At 34.1% G+C, this 9,620-nt stretch overlaps 1 non-coding gene and 1 pseudogene across 1 annotated transcript; both read left to right on the forward strand.

Moving 5' to 3' along the window:
* Positions 1-2,253: 2,253 nt before the first annotated feature.
* LOC133813453 (small nucleolar RNA R71) lies at positions 2,254-2,360 on the forward strand. Its single transcript, XR_009884464.1, has one exon. It is a non-coding gene; the product is annotated as a small nucleolar RNA R71 (small nucleolar RNA).
* Positions 2,361-5,968: 3,608 nt separating this feature from the next.
* On the forward strand, positions 5,969-8,573 carry LOC133816534 (pentatricopeptide repeat-containing protein At5g02860-like; annotated as a pseudogene).
* The last annotated feature ends 1,047 nt before the right edge of the window (positions 8,574-9,620 follow it).

Raw genomic sequence — 9,620 nt, forward strand, 5'->3', positions numbered from 1 at the left:
GTAGGGATTAATTCATTTTTCTCATTTTCAACAACTGTGATCCCAGACTTCTTAGGCACAACTTGAACTGGACTAACCCATTGACTATCAGAAATAGGGTAAATGATACCTACGTATAACAATTTTATGACCTCTTCTCTAACTACTTCTTTCATATTTGGATTTAGCCTTCTTTGACATTCCCGAGAGGTTTTAGCATTCTCTTCTAGATGGATTTTATGCATACATATGGATGGGCTAATTCCTTTAATGTCTCCAATGGTCCAACCTATGGCTTCTTTATGTTTTCTAAGGACATCTAACAATTTACCTTCTTGTTCTTTATCTAAAGCGGATGCTATGATAACAGGTAACGTTTCAGATTCTCCTAGAAAAACATATTTTAAATTTTCTGGCAAAGGTTTAAGGTCTAACTTTGGAGACTCGGAAATTGATTGAACATGATCTAAGGGTGAAAAAGGTTCAACTTTGGTTTCATTTAAGGGTATAGGCTCTACCAAAGAATTCACATCATCATTAGAGTCATCAACATGCAAGTTCATACCAAAGTATTTTTCACAAAAGTCAAGTAAGTCATTTCCATCATCTTCACATATACTATCTATCATGTTAACTTCATGTATTTCCTCACACTCAACAGATTTAGCAACATTAAAAACATTCAATTCAACAGTCATATTTCCAAAAGATAATTTCAAAACACCATTACGACAATTTATGATTGCATTAGATGTAGCTAAGAATGGTCTACCTAAAATGATAGGAATTTGAGCATGCATATTTTCCACAGGTTGAGTATCAAGAACAATGAAGTCAACAGGAAAATAAAATTTATCAACTTTTATCAAAACATCCTCTATAATGCCTCTACGAATTTTCACAGAACGATCGGCTAATTGAAGAGTTATAGAGGTAGGTTTTAGCTCACCAAGACCAAGTTGCTTATAAACAGAATAAGGCAATAAATTCACACTAGCACCCAAATCAAGTAAAGCTTTGTTAATAAAATGATCACCAATAATGCATGAAATTGTGGGACACCCAGGATCTTTATATTTAACAAGACTCTTATATTGAATAATGGAACTAGCTTGTTCAGTTAAAAACGCCTTTTTAGGAACATTAGTGTTTCTTTTAACAGTACAAAGATCCTTTAAAAATTTGGAGTAGGCAGGAATTTGTTTAATGGCATCTAAGAAAGGGATGTTGATACTAACTTGTTTAAAAACTTCTAAGATGTCATTATATTGGCCGCCTTTTTTAATTGGAAGCAATCTTTGTGGGAATGGGGCTTTTGGAATGAAAGGATGGATTGGAATTTCTTTGTTTGATGAGTCATTGAGATTAGAACTAGAAGGCTGACTCTTTTCTTTTTCTTTTTCTTTTTCGTTTTCAACCTCGGGTATGTAATCGGGTTTGACAATGTTCTTTCCAGACCTAAGAGTTGAAATTGATTTGACTTCTCCATTATGACTAGACTTTCCTATCTCATATTGACCTTTTGGATTAGGGATAGGTTGACTAGGGAATGTTCCTTTTTCTCTATCAGCTAAAGCAGTGGCGAGTTGTCCTACTTGTGTCTCGAGTTTGGTAATAGATTGAGATTGATTTTGTAGGATTTGTTGGGTGGATTGCATAAATTGTTGTAAAGTATCTTCTAAGGAAGGTTTTCTTTGTTGCGGATATGGTTGATTTTGTGGGGCATGAGCTTGGTTTTGTGTGTTGTATTGGTGCCCTTGATTCATTTGGGGTTGGTTTTGTCTCCATGAAAAGTTCGGATGGTTTCTCCAATTTGGATTGTAGGTGGATGAAAATGGGCTATCATTTGGTTTCCCATAAGCATGAAGTGCATTGGCCTCCTCAGAAAAGGCTTCTTGGTAGGAAGGACATGATTGGGCATTATGGCACGGACTAGAACATATAGAACAAACATCTTTTCTTGGTTGTATTGGAGAGTTTATAGTTTGGCTTATGGCTAAAGCTTCTACTTTTCTCGCTAATTTATCTAAAGATGTTCTTAAGTCTACTTCTTCTTTTACTTCATACCTTCCTCCTCTTTTTGGTGAATTAGTTGACCTAGACCTAGGATCAAAATAATTCCATTGTTGTGAATTGACAGATAAATCTTCAAGGGCGTCCCACGCCTCTTGTCCTTGAAATTTTAAAAATTTTCCAATATGCATAGATTGAATCATTTAACGATTAGAGGGAGTCAAACCATCATAAAAATATTTTACAAGTCTCCATTTTTCAAAACCATGATGAGGACATTTTAATAATAAATCTTTAAATCTTTCCCAACATTCATAAAACTCTTCATTATCTTTTTGAAAAAACTCGGAGATTTCTCTCCTTAGACTATCAGTTTTAGACATTGGAAAAAATTTCAACAAGAATTTATTATAAAGTTGATCCCAAGTAGTTATAGACCCAGTGGGAAGGGAATTTAACCAAGCTTTTGATTTGTCTTTTAATGAAAAAGGAAACAATCTTAGTTTGACTGACTCATCAGAAAAATTTTGAAATTTAAATGTTGAGCAAATTTCTAAGAAATCTTTGACATGCATGTAAGGATCCTCTCTATCTAACCCATAAAAAGATGGCAACAATTGAATGATTGCTGGTTTAAGCTCAAAATGAGTAGCAGAAGTTGTAGGTAAAACAATGCATGAAGGAGCATTAGATGAAATAGGTGCAAAATATTCAAGCAAAGTTTTTTCAGGCAAAACATTTTCATCAACAGGATTAGCAATAGGTTCCATGATGCTCAAATTTTTACTCACACTTTCAATTTCAAACAAAGATAAACGTCTTTTTACTAATCATTTTTTAGAGTTACGTTCCCAATGATGCATACAATTTTCACAAACAAGGCAACAAGGATAAACTCAAACAAGCAATTTTCTGATGTGGAAGATCAGTTAAAACCGCAACCACAGAGCATACTTAGAATTTTTAGAGATTTCACAACAATATAATTCTTATGGTTTACTTGTCCCCAGGCCTATTTGATTCCACTTACTCGCGCACTACTAACAACTCCCCGAGGTTAATTAGTAGAGGCGGATGGAAATTTTGTTCAAATTTCCTTTAAGCAAAAATTGCTTATGGTGAAAGGACAAGATTTAGGTTTCTCTTTTTTTTTTTCAAGTTTTTTTCACAATGTTACACTAAAATATTAAAGAAGACAAAGAAAAATAAGGCAAAAATTAAATAAGACTAAAATTTAAGCAAGAGTAGGGAGGCATAGCATGCCATCAACCATAACAAAATTAAGGTAAAAATTAGGAGGCACAAGTGCCATCAACTAAAACATAAGATAGAAGACTAGGAGGCAAAATTGCCATGAACTAGCTAGGAGGCAAAATTGCCATCAACTAGTAATTTGCGGAAATTAAATAAAATAAAAATTACAACAATATAAATAAAGAAAATTACAACAAATGTCAAGAGGCACAAGTGCCGTCAATTAACAAAGATATAAAAGAAATAAAATTACAACAAAATTATAACAAAATTAGGAGGCACAAGTGCCATCGACTATAAAAATTAAAAGGATAGATAGGAGGCACAAGTGCCGTCAACTAAAAAAAGACAATAAATATAAATATATAAGTATATATATATATTATTTTTTTTTAAGGGTGGTAGAACCGTCCCAAATTTTCTTTTTATCTTTTTTTTTTTAGATTTTATAGATATATATTTTTTTAGTTTTTTTTTTAAGTGCAAAAATTAAAATAACTAGTAGAAGAATTTACTAACCTTGAGATAAATTTCGTTTCTTTTCTCTTGCAACTCCCCGGCAACGGCGCCAAAAAGTTGATAGACCCAAAACGGGTATGTTTAAATATTTATACTCGCAAGCGCACGAATCGTATTTATAGAATAGTTTTCGTGTAAGCACGAGGTCGAACCCAAATGAGTTGTCTAAAATAAAAAAGAAAACTATTTTAAATCAAAAGTAATAAATTCTAACCTAGTTCCAAAGATTGATGAGTTTTAATATTATGAACATAAAATAAAAGATTGAAAAATAAAGCTATTTAAGAGAATGAAAATGAACCAATAATGATTTGACAATAAGTGTTAAAAGAAAAGATTATTAAGATACTAGAATCCACAAAATGTAAGTTTAATAATATTTATTAGTATATTGATTCCCAAATTTTAGTGATAGTTAAAATAATTTAAACTATCCTTTTCCAAAAATATTTATAATTTTAAACACAAATTTCTTATAAAAAGATAGGATTTTTCTTCACTTTTCAAAATTATAATTTCAAAGAATTTAGTGTAAATCAATCTAATGAAATAACAAATAAATCAATGAATATTATTTATAAGGCAAAACATAATATTTTTGTTCTAAGCATGGATGTGTACAATTTAATGACACATCTTACACAAAGAATATTATGTTTATGCACTAATGAAGAACAAAGTGTAAATATGTTCTAACAATCTAAAATACAAGATATTTAAGATGAAAGAAATTTATGAAGAAGAAAAATCCATAGACTTTGTTGCATTACAAGGGAAATCAACATACAATATTAATATTACCTAGTTACAAGTTGCTTCATCATGATCTTAATAATCTTATGAAAAAGATTAGAAGCACATAACTAGAGTAGAAATTACAAAATAAATGACATACATACTTGCAAAATGCTCTTGAAAAACCCAAATGGAAGAGAGAATGGTAGAGAGAAAATGAGAGAAAAAAGATGGTAACCAAAACATTAAGCACCCCAAAAATGGTCTTCAAAACCCTTATTTATAGCCAAAATGAGATTATTAAAATAATCAATTTAAATTAAGTAAATTGATTAAATTAATAATAATATGGTAAATAAGGGTAAATTATAGGAGTGATGATGATTTTGGGGTAAAAAGCGTGTAGAAAAAATGGGTAAAAGGTTGGCATTTTTGTCATAGGGGACAAAATGCAATTTTATGGGCTCAAGAGGTGCTGTACGGCAGGGAAATTGGAGGCTGCTGGGGACAGATGGCTAGGAACCGTGGGCCTGGCGTCTGGGCTTTTGGAGGCAGGCCGTGGGCTTGGACTGCTGAAAAATGGCAGCTGGGAGCAGCTAGGCGGGCCGGGCCTGGTTGGGCTGCTGAAGGAGGAAGGCCCACGTTGCGCTTGCTGGCCCAAACTGAATTGAAGGCTCGGCTGGGCTGAGATGCTGGCACGTTGGAGCATCTCCTTGGCTGGGAGAAGGACAGCTGGCGTGAAGGCAGCAGGCTGAATGGAAGACAGCTGGCGGCAGCTGAGGCTTGGAGGAGATGAAGGCTTCGGGTTGATGCTGGGAATGAATTGATGTTCAGGTTGATGCTGGGAATAAATTGGTGCTGGGAAAGGCAGCTTGGAAGAGCTTGCTACTGGGCTTCATGGCATTGGGCCTGCTTTTGGTATTTCAAAAATACCAACTTTCTTTACTTTTATAGCTTTATAATTTTTATTTTCAAAGCCCAAAAATACAATAAATTCCCTACAAAATAAACATAAAATAAATCAAATTAATTCTTTGAAAATTTTAATTATAACTTAATTTATATTAACATTTAGTTTCAATAAAACACACACTTTCTTACTTTTAACTAAACACAATAATTTAAATAATTAAACTACAACAAAATAACTATAAAAACACACAAAAATATATAAAATCAAAATAAGACTAATAAATTCAAAATTACTTAAAAACTTAATAAATCAATTAAAAACTCAAGAATTAAGCAACAATTAGCACATAAAAAGTGGTAAAATAACTCTATTTTGTAGAGTTATCAAATAGATTGCAAGTATAAAGAGTTGGTAAAAACATTGTTGCATAGATTACATTGCAACCCCAAAAAAACACACATTCAACTATTGTATCAAGTCATAGAAAGCTACCCACCCCTGAAAATAATTAATGATGGCAGTATCTTTTTCTACATGCAACTAAAACTTAAGGAGATGAAGATTAAGGGGTTTTCACCTAGCATTGTGACTTACAATTCTTTGATATCAACTTACTCTATAGATGGTCTACTGGAGAAAGCCATGGCTCTCCAAATTGAGAAGGTAGAGAGTGGGATCAAGCGTGATGTTTTTTCCTTTACCACCCTTTTGTCGGGTTTTGAGAAGGTGGGGAAAGATGAATAAGCTATGAAGATTTTTGAAGAGATGAAAATTGTAGGCTGCAAACCAAATATCTACACCTTTAATGCTTTGATTAAGATGCATGGAAATCATGGTAACTTTGCAAAAATGATGAAATTATTTGAAGAGATCAAAGTCTATAAATGTACACCAAATATTGTTACTTGGAATACACTTTTGGCAGTGTTTGGACAAAATGTGATGGACTCAAAATTGTCTAGAGTGTTCAGGGAGATGAAGAGGGTGTTATATTATTTTATAATATAATGTAATATTATATTATATTATAATATAATGTTTTAGATTAAATAAATGTGACAAAGTGTGTCACATATTGTAACATATAATAGAGAGTTACAATATTTAGATATATGAGATATATCCAAATAATGTAACATATTTGGTGTTACAAATTTGTAACTTCCAAATATTACCCTTTATTGTGTAAAATTGTTGTTACACAATATTGAGATGAATTTCATAAAGCCATATGTGATATGGCTGTTAGAGATATGATTTTAACCTCAATAATGTGTTTTGGGAGTTACAAAATCATTTGGGAGGGTTTGGAACCGTTTGGAAAAACAGCACATTTTTAAGTGCTCAAATTGGTCGGTGGCCGCGGCCACTGAATGTTGGTGGCCGCGGCCTGTGGGACAGAGACCAGTGCCCACGGCCACTAATGTCTCTGGCCACGGCCGCAGGCCTAAAAAACTGACCAATTTTCAGTTTTTTCAATCTTTGTTGAACGACTCAAAAAACCCAAATAACTCCCAAATCTCTTTTTTAATTCCATATTAATCCAATTAAACATTGGTAACAGCCATGGGGGTTGGTGGAATTTGAAATTCAAAGGGTGTCTCTAAACTCTATAAATAGGAGCCTATAGCTCACTTGAAAGACACAACATTTCTATCCATTAGAGCACTTGGCTAGAAACACCTTGAGGCTTGATAATTCCAGAAAGCTTTTCCAATATCTGAGAGAGATCCCTTAGTGCTTGAGTTAGGGGGAAATAAGCTTTTGGACAAAGGTTTTAAACCTTGTTCAAGTTGGTGATCCCCAACCCTCTTCACTTAGGTTGTGTACGTGAGAGTTTCTTGCATTTCTGTTCTTCTTTCTATTGTATTGTTTTCTTCTTATTCTCTTGTTCTTTTACTTGTATTTCTTGTTCAAGAGTTGTAATCTTTTCTTTTATTTTGTTGCAAACACTTCTAGTTTACTTGTAACCTTTTGCTTAGAGTTGTATTTTACTATTTTCTTCTTCTTCATCATCTTCTTCATTTTCTTTGTTTATTTGTAATTTTCAGTTATAGAATTGTAACCTTATTTAATCAATCTATATCTATTGTAATATTTTGCATAGAGTTGCAATACATTTTTATCTAACAGAGGGCAGGGTTTGTACCTGAGAGGGACACTTTTAACACCCTAATTAGTGGATAAAACCGATGTGGTTCTTTTGACCAAGTCATGGTAGTTTGTGAAAGGAAGCTGGTGTTACCCCTGATCTTTCAACATACAATGTTGTTTTGGTTGCATTGGGTCAAGGAGGGCTTTGGAAACAATCGTAAAAGATACTTGCTGAAATGAACGATGGCTGATGTAAATCTAATGGGCTTTCCTATTCTTCTTTGCTTTATGCTTATGCAAACGACAAAGAGACTGAGCAGATGCTTGTTTTTGATGAAAACATATACTCTGGTATAATAGAACCCCATGTTGTGCTCTTGAAGACTCTTGTTCTAGTTTGTAGTAAAAGGGACCTTCTGAATAAAATAGAACGTGCATTTTTTGAACTGAGAAAAATAGGGTCTTCACTTCACATAACTGCTCTAAATTCCATGCACTCAATATATGGCAGGAGGCAGATGGTGGCCAAAGTTGATGAGATTATACACTTCATGAATGAGAGCAGGTTCACTCCTGGCTTGAAAACTTATAATAGTTTGATGTATATGTATGGGCGTTATGAAGATTTTGAGAGATCAGAACAACTATTAAAGAAGATCATGGAGAAGGGTATGAAGCCTGATCCTATTTCATGTAATACCGTCATTTATGCTTATTGCATAAATGGTCAGATGTAAGAGGCTTCATGAATATTCTCATAAATGAGAGCTTCTGGGATAGATCCAAACATGATAAACTTACAATACCTTTGTTGCAAGTTATACATTTGTCACAAGATATCCATTATGTGTGAATATAGTCAACAACACAACAACAACATCAACCATTCCATTTTTTTGAATCTAGAGTGTTGACAGTCATACAAGAAGTGTCCATGATTGACAATGGTCCAAGAACAACAGAACAAACCATAGAGCAACAACAATATGAGACGAGAGAAGAAGATGATGAAATGTTTGACTTCATTGACTACACCAAGTTAGTCACTGAAGAAATGCTAGATTAACTAGAGAACAACCAGAGGAAAGACCAACATGTTGACAATATAGTTTCACTTGTTATCACAAACACTCGCCATAAAGATATTGAAAATGGCCAGATATACAAAGACAAAGCAACACTAAAGAGTGTGCTCAGCTACTTCGCAATAACAAATCACTTCAAATACAAGGTGCAAAAGTCATGCTCAAAAGAGTACAACATTGTTTGTTTGGACAAACATTGCCACTGGTCACCAAGAGCCTTAAGGAGCGGAATAACACAAGCATTCATCATCATAAAATACTCCAAAATATACACATGCTCCATAGAAATCAGTTTTGGCAATCAAAGACAAGAAACATCGAAATTCATTGGCAACTACATCAAACCACGGTTTCTCAACCTAAAAACAATATGCACTCCATTAGACATCATAGGTAACTTGAATGACAGATATGGAATAAAAATGAATTATATGAAAGCATTGTGAAGCAAGGAATGTGCACTCAACAAATTTCGAGGAAAGGCAAAATAATCCTATAGACTTATACCAAGTTACTTATACATGTTACAAAAGAGCAACCCTGGAATAATAGTGGACATAAAAACTAGAGAAGACAACAATATCTTATATCTATTCATGGATTTAAATGCATCTTTGAGATATTTGGAAAAATTCAAACCAATCATAGTTGTTGATGGCACTTGTGAATGTGGGAAAATCGCTAAAGGTGAAAGGCACCCGGGAAGAAGGCTTGAATTATACTAACATGTGTCAAGCTTCTACGAGTTACGCCCTTTGCATTGAAGAAGACTAACATCTGAGGGTAAAGGCCTCGCTAAGCGAGGCCCAGCTTGACTATGCCTCGCGCACCTGAAGACATCACACGAGGCCCTAGCGCCTTACCATGTTGCTCCATGTCGCAACGCCGCCCATGCGCAAAGTCGTGTGCCGAAGACACTTCGCCTATGCGCGAAGCCAAGGATCTCATTGCGAAGGCCTCATTGCCTTGAAGTCTCACATAGTGAGGGCCTCACATAGCGATGCTGGGCTTGCTTATTGAAGGCTTTG

Source organism: Humulus lupulus, chromosome 1 (assembly GCF_963169125.1).
Source record: "Humulus lupulus chromosome 1, drHumLupu1.1, whole genome shotgun sequence".
Classification (NCBI taxonomy): Eukaryota; Viridiplantae; Streptophyta; class Magnoliopsida; order Rosales; family Cannabaceae; genus Humulus; species Humulus lupulus.